The sequence below is a fragment of the Triticum dicoccoides genome, chromosome 5A (genome assembly GCF_002162155.2).
Source record: "Triticum dicoccoides isolate Atlit2015 ecotype Zavitan chromosome 5A, WEW_v2.0, whole genome shotgun sequence".
Classification (NCBI taxonomy): domain Eukaryota; kingdom Viridiplantae; phylum Streptophyta; class Magnoliopsida; order Poales; family Poaceae; genus Triticum; species Triticum dicoccoides.
The window spans coordinates 352270834-352282655 of NC_041388.1; the positions used below are offsets into that span (position 1 = coordinate 352270834).

An 11822-nucleotide genomic window follows, 5' to 3' on the forward strand; every position below is an offset into this window, starting at 1 on the left:
GCAGAGGTTTACTGTAGCTTAAATATCCGGGCGTCACAGGAACCCCCGGGGGCTTAATGGGCCATAGTGGGCCTTTGTGGAGAAGAGGAGAGGCGGCCAGGGCAGGGCCGCGCGCCCCTCCCCCCTAGTCCGAATAGGACAAGGAGAGGGGGGCGGCGCCCACCCCCCTTTCCTTCCACTCTTCAACAAGGAAGGGAGGAAGTCCTACTCCCGGTGGGAGTAGGACTCCTCCTGGCGCGCCCCCTCCTGGCCAGCCGCACCTTCCCCCTTGCTCCTTTATATACGGGGGCAGGGGGCACCCCATAGACACAACAATTGATCTCTTGATCTCTTAGCCGTGTGCGGTGCCCCCCTCCACCATAATCCACCTCGATAATATCGTAGCGGTGCTTAGGCGAAGCCCTGCGTCGGTAGAACATCATCATGGTCACCATGTCGTCGTGCTGACGAAACTCTCCCTCAAAGCTTGGCTGGATCGGAGTTCGAGGGACGTCATCGAGCTGAATGTGTGTTGAACTCGGAAGTGTCGTGCGTTCGATACTTGAATGGTCTATGACTACATCAACCGCGTTGTGCTAACGCTACCGCTTTCGGTCTACGAGGATACGTAGACAACACTCTCCCCTCTCGTTGCTATGCATCACCATGATCTTGCGTGTGCGTAGATTTTTTTTTTGAAATTACTACGTTCCCCAACACCTCTAGTCCATGTCACTCCATTGTTGAACTTATCTGAAACATACTAGGTATAAGTATTAGTTCAACAAAAGATATGTTGACATTAATTATCAAAATCACCCAAGGAGCACTTGTGCTTTCAAACGCTCCCGCCGTGCCATGGCCGCTGCGTGCATGATGGCCGAGCACACAATAGCTCCGTCACTGGGACTGGGTCACGCCGACCATTCTCGAGACCTGTTCCTCCCTATTCAAGCTCTGCCCCTTCTTCAGGATCCTCCCACCGCGGCCTCCGCATTCATCGTCTCCAGCGAGGTAAGCCACCACGGCGAGCGAAGGCCAAATTGAGGACTCGCGTGCCGGTGAGTTCAGTCACAGCGATGCCCGGCAGGAGGTGTGTGAGGCTGTGTGCATGTACTGGTGTACACCCGAGACCAGACAGACGAGCCCGCCTGCAGCTTGACTGCGTGGTGCGTGCTCAAGTTCCCTCGGCAATAACATCGCTAGCTAGCTACGTGGTGTGCCGCGACATGAACCTGGTGACCAAGGTCACCAAGCTGGCTTTAAGCAGGCAGGCAGGAGGATGGATTTTCAGGGAGCTAGCTCACGTACGTACGTCGCAGCTTACACGCCTTCTAGCTTGATCGATATGCGTCGGCTTCGGGTCTCACACGTGCGCCCATGGCTGGCGGGATGGCACACGTGGCGTGGCATGGGTCCTCGGCACACACACCTGGCCGGCGGCACGACACCTGGGAACGTCGGGGCATGCCCTGGAGTTTGGTACGGACCACAGTGCCGGCTACTGCAGGTGCTTGCAATGAGGGGAGCATCTATCGCCGCCGCGGTGGACATGAGCATGGCGTTTTACCGGTTTAGTGAAAGATGTGATCTACCGGGTGGTCTGATCTAAGAGGCTGTCGAGAGAGGAAGAGGGCGTCGGGGACTACTTCCCGGCGCTGGTGTGGGCGGACGTGATGCTGTCCAGCGGGCGGCGCGAGGAGATGCGTCGAGCTGCTGGAGAAGGTGGTCGTTGAACACGGGGGAAAGAGGAGCAGGCAGGAGAGATGGCGGTGGCAACCTAACAGCACGGAGGAGGCCGGAGGTCCATGACATTAGAGGATACATCTTCGCAGGGGGGTTTGTGCAAAATATACTGCCTACATGGCGGTGGTCAAAGGGCCACGTCATAGGTCAATAGGACCTCCAATGAAACACTTATGAAAGATTTGGGATTGCGGTGTGCATTTTCATAGATTTAAGACCCATTTGACATTTCTGTAAAAGAATTAGGACCGCGCATGCATTTTACTCTTTCTCAAACTTCGGAGGGTCATGTGGACTTCTTTCGTGACCGAACCAGAGCGCAAGCGGCGGCGTAAAAGTGGGGGCACCGGACAGATGGGAATAGATCTAGGCGCACGCGGGTGTCGTCAATGATTCCTGAGGAGCATCAACATCGGCGGCGGTGGCGGAGGTCCGACAGAGGGGATTGGATGCGGCACCGCTCGACGGTGCCGAGAGGTCGCCATGTTGATGTAAGCTACTCCCACCATTCCGCTTACTATGCCCCAATCACAGGTTTCGCTACATTTTTTTTCTCTTTCAAATCAAGGGGTTGCCCCCCAATTTCATTGCTGAAATTGATAAGACATGGTTTCGCTACATCTCCTAGCAATTTCACTGAGATCCGTCTCGCTACATCTCCTAGCAATTTCTCTGTGAGATCTGTCTCGCTACATGTTTCTTTGTGAGATCTGTCTCGTTGCATCTCCTAGCAATTTCACTGTGAGATCTAAATCCATTTTGACCTCGGATTTCGAATTTCACCCATAAAAAAGAAAAAAGACTCCTTTTTTCTTCTTCTTTCCGAAACTGAGACGGCTACTAATTCCAGCCGGCTCTGGGTTCGATCCGATTCCTAGTCTCAGTCACCGTGCTTATATATTCGCGACCGCTACTCGTTCCAGTTCTAATCAGTGTTTTCCTTGCTAAGGATCTGAAGGGCACAAACATGGCAGTGCGCAACAAGAGCAGCGAGAAGATCAACACTGATAGGGCGCTCAGTAAGACGGGGTTCAGGTCAGACAAGAGGTTGTGCAGGCCAGCCCTCCCTGAGATGCCAGATGAGCTTGTTTTGGAGATCCTCCTCCGTCTCCCAGTGAAATCACTCCTGAAGTTCAAGTGTGTTTGCAAGGACTGGCACGCCATCATCTCAGGCCCTTCCTTCATCCGGATGCACCTTGAGCGCTCCGTGTCCAACCAGCAGCGGCAATCCTGCTACCTCATCACCCCGCATTTGTTGGATTATGCCAGTGATGATTTATGGCCAAATACATTCTCAAACAACATACGCTTCTACAGATGGCAGCACGAGAGTTGTCAAGCCAGCGCCAGTCTAGTGTATGCAAGGAACTTTCAAAGGGAGTTTGGATCAGTCTACAGGTTTGCACATTGCGACGGCCTTGTGCTGCTGCCCACGGATAATAAGATGTATGTTGTCAACCCCGCCACAAGGGACCTGCTTACTTTGCCCGAGAGCCCCCGGCGTATGCTCGAGCCATCCTCCTTCTACCGTGGGAATGTTGGTTTCGGTCGTGACCCTTGCACAAACAAGTAGTACAAGGTAGTTCAGTGCTTTCGCCATTCCACGGATAATGGCCTAGGGAGCTACAGCACTGGAATGGAGGTTTTTACAATAGGAAGCAACATGAACAGCGGTTCTGCAGCATGGAGGGACGCCATGCCACCATACCCCGTTGGTAACTGGAAAAACGCGACTTTCTTCAAGGGGTCTCTGTTCTGGATCCTCCGCAAGCTCCGTCAGAGGGAACCCCCGGAGACCCGTCTACTTCGGTTCTGCCTGCAGGCCGAAACGTTTAGCTTCACCCCGCACCCTCCGTGCCCTGCGCTTGACCACCAGAACTTTGCCATGAGTGCACTAGAGGGTGAACTGTGCCTTGCTCAATATGAATCTTCACAACGGGTCGTGATCTGGATGACGAGCGATGGCGAGGATCCGAAATGGAACCGGCGATACATCGTTGATGTGGAGCCATGCGTCACAATAGCTATCTCGCAGTCTGGACTTCAAGAGAGTGAACCATATGATCTCACGGTACAACTTCCAGGATCAGAGCGTGGAGGATGTGGCTGGGTTGGAAGCTCTGAGGTACCATGGACCCGGGGCGCGCACTGTGGAGTACAAGGGACCAAACATGTTCTTCTTCGATGTGATTCCTTACACAGAAAGTCTCGTTCCCCTACACAATGCAAGATGAAGTGCGGCGCTCAATTTATGTAATAGTTATCTTGTGTATTATCCTGTTTTTTTTCAACATGTATGAATGGAAGTTGTATTTGAGCCACTGCCCACTAGTGGCAAATCCCTGACTGAATAAATGTTTGAGCGGCATATTACTTCTATTTACCTATGCTCATATTGATGTCCATTTAGAGTGGCAAAAGCAAAATGGACAAAAACCAGTGTGGCCAAAACAACAAATTTCCCATCACAAATCACATTGTAGATACTACATGAGGTTATTATTAGCTCTGGGAGCATCGTATAAGATTGAAAAAGAAAACAAGAAAGACGTTACGAGGAAACCACAAATAATAAAATTAGTAAAACCAACCTCAACACAAGGAGTCTAAAAAACAAGCGATAATCTTGCTTATTAATATAATATCATATTCGAGTAAAAAAATACATAGCCTCCTCTTCTCCAGAATTATAATCCAGTGGCCAGCTGGGTTTTGAATGCGCTGCAACTTCTTAAAAGTAGAAATCATGCCCACAAGGCCCCCTGTGGACTGGCCATGCTTCAAGCTCAAGTGACCAGTTTCTCTGCTACAGGTACATAATGCCACATGTGTCGCCATGCGTATTCTTGCCATCCAAAGATTACCATGAGGGGCCAAATTGTAAGCAACATTACCTTGGGCATCTCCGATCTTAGCATTACTGGCAATATTCCTACTCTACCACATACCACTATCATGAATTTAACAAGCTTCTCAACTAATGATGGCATGTAGAGGATTTCTAATGAAGAAAACACCACCATGACCATAATAGCAGTTCCAGAAATAACTGGGGTGATCATGATGTATATAGCCAATACGAAGGCCGTCCCCAAAGATAAGACTCCATTGAAAGATAACCATATGGATATATTGTAGTGCATGTAGCGCATGGGTATTTCAACTGTAGGTGTTCCTGCAAACACAAGGCTTAGGACGGCCAAAGACGAGCATAAAATGCCAGTGCATTCGCCATCAAGAATCCTTGGAATACTTTTTCGGTAGACAGAGTTGGTGTTCCTCCCTTAAGGTGGTCATCTGCTCTGTAACCCCCAGGTAAGGCGAAAGCAGCACCAAAAGCCATTGTTGTAATTAATACTAAGCCAAGGCTGAGAAATTGCGTTGAGTTTGATATTACCGCATCAATCTTAGCGTCAGATTGGGTACTAGGTCCTTTTTTCATGATATCCCGCCGACAAATATGAAGTGTAGCATCGGCAGATATTAGAGCTTGTTGTATCAAAATCCACGAGTGCTGCAGATCAGGAAAAAAAAAAAGCAATATCAAGTTATCGACTTTCTATTTTTTCTCTGAATCCAGGAAATAAGGTACTGAACAAAAGGAATGGAAGTAGTTTACCAGCAGGCAGTACAACCCGGTGGGAGTACTGCTAACTGAAATCTCTCGCGGGGTATGTTGCTTGTTGTTTGGTAGATTCAAATCTACTTCTTTGTTTGCGAAGAGACAAGTGAAACTCCACCAGTCCCCAATCTCCACAGCTAGATGTAGTGCAGTGTTTCCTTCATTATCTTGCTTGTTCATAATTGACGAAAACATGGGTGTTTGGCAGGCATACCGAACTATATCATATCTTTTCTTCATGACAGCAACATGGAGAAAAGTTCTCCCACGGGCGTCACGTAAGCTGGCGCAACCTGGCCACTTTAAAAGTAAGATGATGACAGATGAAAATCTCCCCGCTAAAGCAGCGACATGTATGGGGAATGACCCTTGTTCGTCCGGTTGATATGCTGAATATGCATCCGCCTCCAATATTAGCATGGTAAGGTCCATTGGTGTTTCCACCACGTTCAGAAAACTTGTAATGCTAGTTCCATTTACCACTGGCACGGCATATTGGGGAAGCATACCACGTGTCCCTGTTTCTAATGATACCGCAAAGTGTAGAGGTGTGTTTCCAAGTTGGTCTCACTTTTTAGTGAGTTCCTTGTTCCAGTTCAGTAGCAATTCTGTCATATCTGCAATTTGGTCCTCTCTGTGTCAAACAGCGCTATATGCAAAAATGCATGTGTAAAGGTACATTTGGAAATATTTGATCATTGAGTAGAACTCTTTATTGTTATATGTAGAAGAATGACTTTGATAAATAAATCTTTACCCTAGGTGTGAATAATTGCTATGCACTCAAGAGGGAATCTGAAATTAATGCGTGTGTGGAAGAAAATCGCACACCCCTGAAAATATTCTTGGAGTTTGGAAGGGAGAAAGTAAATGGAGATCATTTACTTTAGTGATAGGAAGTCAATCACAAGTTTGCAGTAAAAATATAGTATATGCTAGTTATTTTCTCAGAAACAAAGAGTAAAAGAATGGCCTTCCACACTGTTAAGAGGAAAAGAATGGCCTTCCACAGTGTTAAGAGGAAAAGAATGGTCTGATATGCTAAGTAAATACAATTATTTTACATTCAAAATGTTAAGTAGTGCTGTACATAGCAAATTAAATACAATCATTTTTATGATCATAGCAGTGGCATAGAACAAACATGGTTATGCTTGATCAAAGCACCAAGTTGGGAAGTAGTTAAGGTACCTCTGCTTCGAAGAACTGCAGCATGAAGCGCATTCTGTCCATCTGGCCCGGAGTATGACAACTTCTTGTCTCTCTCGTGGAGCTCCCGCGCGATTTCCTCATGTCGCAGAGAGACGGCGAGGAACAATGGCGAGGTTCCGTCGTCCGGGACGCGAGCGAGGAAGGGGTCCGCTGCCATCAGCTCAGCCACCGTGGGCATCTGACCAGCGCGGATCGCCTCATGCAGGGCCGTCTCCCCGAGCCCGTTCTGCATCCTCACCAGCGTCTCCACCCTCCCGTCTTCGCCGGCGACTTCTTCCCCTCTCGCCAGCTCAACAAGGAGGGCGGCCATTGCGGCGTGGCCGGCCCTGGCGGCGCGGTGCAACGGCGTGCCGCCGCCGCCGTTGCGCGCGCCCAGGAGGTGCGGCGCCTTGTCGTAGACTGCCCTGGCTTTCTTCAGGTACCCGTAGGCTGCTACGATGTGGAGTGCGGAGTCCCCGTCTGGGGTGACCCCTTCCAGGAGCAAGGACGACGCTGGTGGGCGCGCCGGGCGGTCGACGTCGACGACGACCTCAATAGGGACGTCAGCCGCTCCTCCGTTCAGAAGGTTCGTCAGTTCCATGCAGCTGCCATGGCATGCCGCCTCCAGCAGCTCGGGGTGCATGCTAGGTGCGTTTGCCACAGCAGCCATGCTGCCGTTTTGCTGTGTGTGTGTGGGTGTGTGTGGGCGTGTGTGTGTGTGTGTGTGTGTGTCACTGTCACTGTCACCACAGTGACGACTCTAGGTAAGGAATTGCACGAAAGCAATCTAAATCAGGAGAGCATTCCTTTATGCTTGACTTGGCTTGCAAGTCCTTATTTGCATCCGGCAACACGCAATGAATGGGCCACAAAGATGTGGTTTATGCAGCCACTCAAAGTATCAGTCTGGCTCTGGTATGGTCATTCTGATTAATGAAAGAGCTTTGCCACACCTAGATAATTTATGACTGAGCTGGCCTGGCCTGATTGGATTGGTAGAAAAAAGGCCCAGAAAATGGTATCTGATCCAGTAACAATGCATACAGCTTCCTTTGCATGTTGTCTTCGTAACAATGGATGCTCTTTACCAAAAAGGCTTTCACCCCGCTTTATATAGACCATCTCCTCAAAATTATGCAGCTACGAGAAAACCAGCATTTGATGAACAATCACATGTCAAAGTCTGTTTCAATTAAAAAGAATCGTTCCAAAGCTCTAAAAAGGAGATGGTCAAGCAAGTTAATCACGTTAAGAAAGATGGTCGCAAAAGTGCTAATTCAGATTTGATCTTAAAAGATAAAGAGCCAAATTAAAGAATTGACATTGGTTACAAAAGGCAAAGAAGTGAAGCAATTGATTGTTGAACATCAAGATGCCAAAACTGAAGAAAATAAGTTGAGAGTGCAGTGTCAGAAAGCAATTGTTATTGCTTGAAAAAGAATCACAGTCGAGGTGCCCACTCGGCTTATCAAATTGATGACATCAGCGGATGACGTGGCTTCACCAAAACGCAGGAAAACCATGTAGTGGGGGCTCCTATTTAGATATAGAAGATGTCTATTCAAAGAGAAGATTCATATGATAAAACACATTATACATCAATACTAACAAATATGCAATAGTCGCCTTAAAAAAAGCAATGCACAGAGAAACAAGCAATCGAAAATATGCAGTAAAAAAATTATGACATTCAATAGTTACTTAGTAAACCATGCAATAGATGACGACATGTGGTACAACATGCAATATTAACATAATGAAACATATACCAGAAACACCAGACATGATATAAACCAGAGAACAGCATGAGCAGGCACGGTGGTGAATCATAGTTTCAGAAGAAGTCTGACCTTGCTCGACGAACAAGTCAAACTGGCGCACAAACCACCAAATAGTATTCTAGTCAAAGTAAACTAATATAGGGCTGGAGAAAATGGAATGAATGCAATGCGCTTGAAGAGGATACGAGTAAGCATCCAAGCAAAACAGCCAAGGATAATCAGATGAAATGTATACAAGGAATAGTGCTCTAACTTTTGTGCCAAAATAAATCATCAGACGGCGTACAAAGGCCTGACCAATCTTCCATTTGTAACTAGTAGAACTACTAATATATGAACTTAGCATGCTCCAAAAATTCCAAGTTATCGGATGAACTTATCACACTGCTGCAAAATTGTCTGAAGTCTAGACAAAAGTCTTGTGAGTGGATTCCATTGCCGTTCTTGAATACTGCAGTGGAAAGGCAACACTGAGCCATTGCTAGTAGCGCATGTTACATTCTTAAATTAGGAAAAAGGGAAGGAAATCAGCTTACATGGAACATTCGGAAGGTCGGAGTATTCACTCAAAAAGAGCACCGTTTGGCATTTCGCTCAAAGAACCTATGATAACATAAAGGCTGAGGTTAGTGCAGGCCTGTAATCAGATAACAATCAGAAAAGCAAGTGTATGTCGTTACCATAAGATGTGAGCCAATCCTGAGTACAAACAGTCTCCTCAACCCAGTATTTACTAGACTGACAAATTGTTCGTCTTGCAGTCCTTATTGCTACACTGCATTCAGTACTGGCTGGTATTGCCAATATATCACGTGCCATCCGAGCGATTGTGGGGTAGGTCAGATTATGTTCCACCATTGTAGAACGGTTTGCTCAGCCGTACAGGGACCTGGCTCTTGCAAGTACTGATCAAGTTCTATCATTGGACGTGTGCTAAATGGATAGGTAATATGATGATAATATTGCATCAGCATACCATCTCCCTTCACAACAATGTTCCTGCTAGTTTTAGGCCCAGATGTGATGCTAGTGTCTTCCACCTGATCAGAATATTCATAGAAGAGGTTGATCAACATATCATGCACTTCCTGAAAATAATCTTCTATATCCTTGTCCGATTCGTGCCTCAAGCAATAATTGTACAACTTCGGACGCAGACAAGACTTGATGCATTCCAGACGCTTTGAAGGATCCATGATCACAGGTAGACAGATATTTAAGCAATAGAGATTCCAGCATTCTGTAAATTTCTGTTGCATCTTCTTTAGCTCTTTCGAAACTGTTTTGTCCCCGTACAAACTATCCTCTGGGTGTAGAGCTCGTTTTGCACCCCATAACCGGTCAAGGAGGTCGGCTGGGCCATGACAAGTGTTCATCTCATCCATGTATATATGCAACCTCTGCAATATCTTACAGATACGTTGCGCGTTGCTCCACTCTTCAGCTGAAGGTGCATACCCACAGTTCAGAAACCGTACTGCTGAAGGGATGTGGCCCTTTGTGTACTTGGAACACTTTGTTGACTTCTCCATGACTTTGTGCAGTTCATCAACCCCCACATGTATGACCTTATTAACTAGATGAGTTGGAGACCGTGCCACAAACAAGCTACGGTTTGCAGACATAGATGAGGTATGTTTTGCAGACATACACGAGCTCCGGTTTGCCAAGCGAAGGTTCCATTCTTGGAGACTGGCTTTCAGATCTGAAGCAACAGAATCGTCCAGAAATGCATCGTCCAGTGTAATGCTGAAAACCTTGTAACGAAGACCCCAATCTCCAATAGCATGAAGTATATCCTGGCTCAATTGTTTTGCATTGCAGGAAGGATCAACAGAACGAAACGTGATGATATGTGTCTGCTTCTCCCATTCATCATCAATGTAATGAACACTCAAGCATAGGAACGCTGAGAACAGATCATAGTGCCACACATAAGCACTCAAGCAAACCCGACTGCGCAAACTTGCCAACTTCTCCTTCAGCTTGGTCTTTTCTTTGTCAAACAGTTCCCTGGAGTACCTGTACATGTCAACTTTGGCCGGCATCTTCACCATAGGATTCAAGCTAGCAACAAACTTACTGAATCTATCATGGATCTGTATCGATGGCGGGTACCCATGGACAGAAAATATCCTGACAAGTTCCTCATGGGGCTCAATCTGACCAACCTTCGGATTCTTCTGATTCATGTTAGTGGGAATGTCCTGGTCAGGCACTGCAGGTTCCTCATGGGACTGATTCTTCCGATCTTTGTCAGTGGGAGTGTCACATGAAGCAAGATTCTTCTGCTCATGTGTCCCAAGCTCCCCGTGAGACAAATTCTGATCAACCTTCTGACTTTCCTCATTCGTATCGATGAGAATGTCAAGCAGGAAAGGAAACTTCTTCTGGGGCAATGCCTTCGCTGTGTCTGAGGATTTATTTTGGCTGGTCAACAAGAACGGAGGCTTGTGTTGCATTGGCCTCTTCTGGGCTCTGGGGCTGCACTTGGCCTGGTGCTTTCGCAGGTTGCCGGTGGCGCTGCTGAAGACCTGGTGGCAGTGCGTGCACTCGGCCCTCGCGAGCTTCCCGTCGATGTAGATGGGTGTGAAGTCGTCCCACACCTCGGACCAGAGCCTTTTCAGCTTTCGACCCAAGAACACTGGGCCAGGGGCGCTGCCTGTGCTCTCCTCTTGGTCAACCATGGCATTGGAATTGTCAGGCTCGTCTTCCATGCCTATGCATCAAGAAAGGCAGAACCTATGAGTAATGGAGTCGCCTGAGTAAAACATGTTTCCACCTGAAAACTGTCCTAACTTATAAATTTTGCAAAGAGAATGCGACTGAACAGACAGACACAGCACATGGCTAGCGAAAACATGGAAAATGGCAACAAGGCATCAAACCAAACGTGGCACAAGATTATTTTTCCACGAGCGGCGCAACACTGACAAAATCGGTGCATGTATGGATCATCATCAATTTTTCAGCTTGGTTTTTTCTTTGTCGAACAGTTCCCTAGAGTGCAGCTGTGCAGGTATGGATCAGGAGCGTAAAACATGTTTCCACCTGAAAACTGTCCTAGCTTAATTGCACAGAAATGTTGCAAAGAGAATGTGACTCACTGAACAGACAGGCACAAACCAAATGCGGCGCAGGATTATTTTCCCAGGAGTGGCGCAACACTAATAAAATCGGTGCATATGGAGTGTAGGGGACGGGAACAGATCAGATTCATGAGGGAAGTAGACAGGTAACATCAGAACCGTAGGGCGACAGTCTTACAGAGCACGGCAGCCACCAACGCCGTTCAAGCAGACGGGAATAAACAGACATATTTGGAGAAGACATGATATCTACTACTACTTGCTTCAACCCGTATGCTGTAGCGTAGCCTAGAACATTACCATCCACTAATCTCTCCCCTTGCTTGGCGGCGCGGCCGGGACCAGGACCATCACACTCCTGATCCAAACCAAACGGATCATCCAATCGCATCGCATTCAACAGGAACGATCAAA

At 47.5% G+C, this 11822-nt stretch overlaps 1 pseudogene; it reads right to left on the minus strand.

Annotated features, from left to right (window-relative positions):
• Positions 1 to 4410: 4410 nt before the first annotated feature.
• LOC119301469 lies at positions 4411 to 7512 on the minus strand (annotated as a pseudogene).
• Positions 7513 to 11822: the final 4310 nt, after the last annotated feature.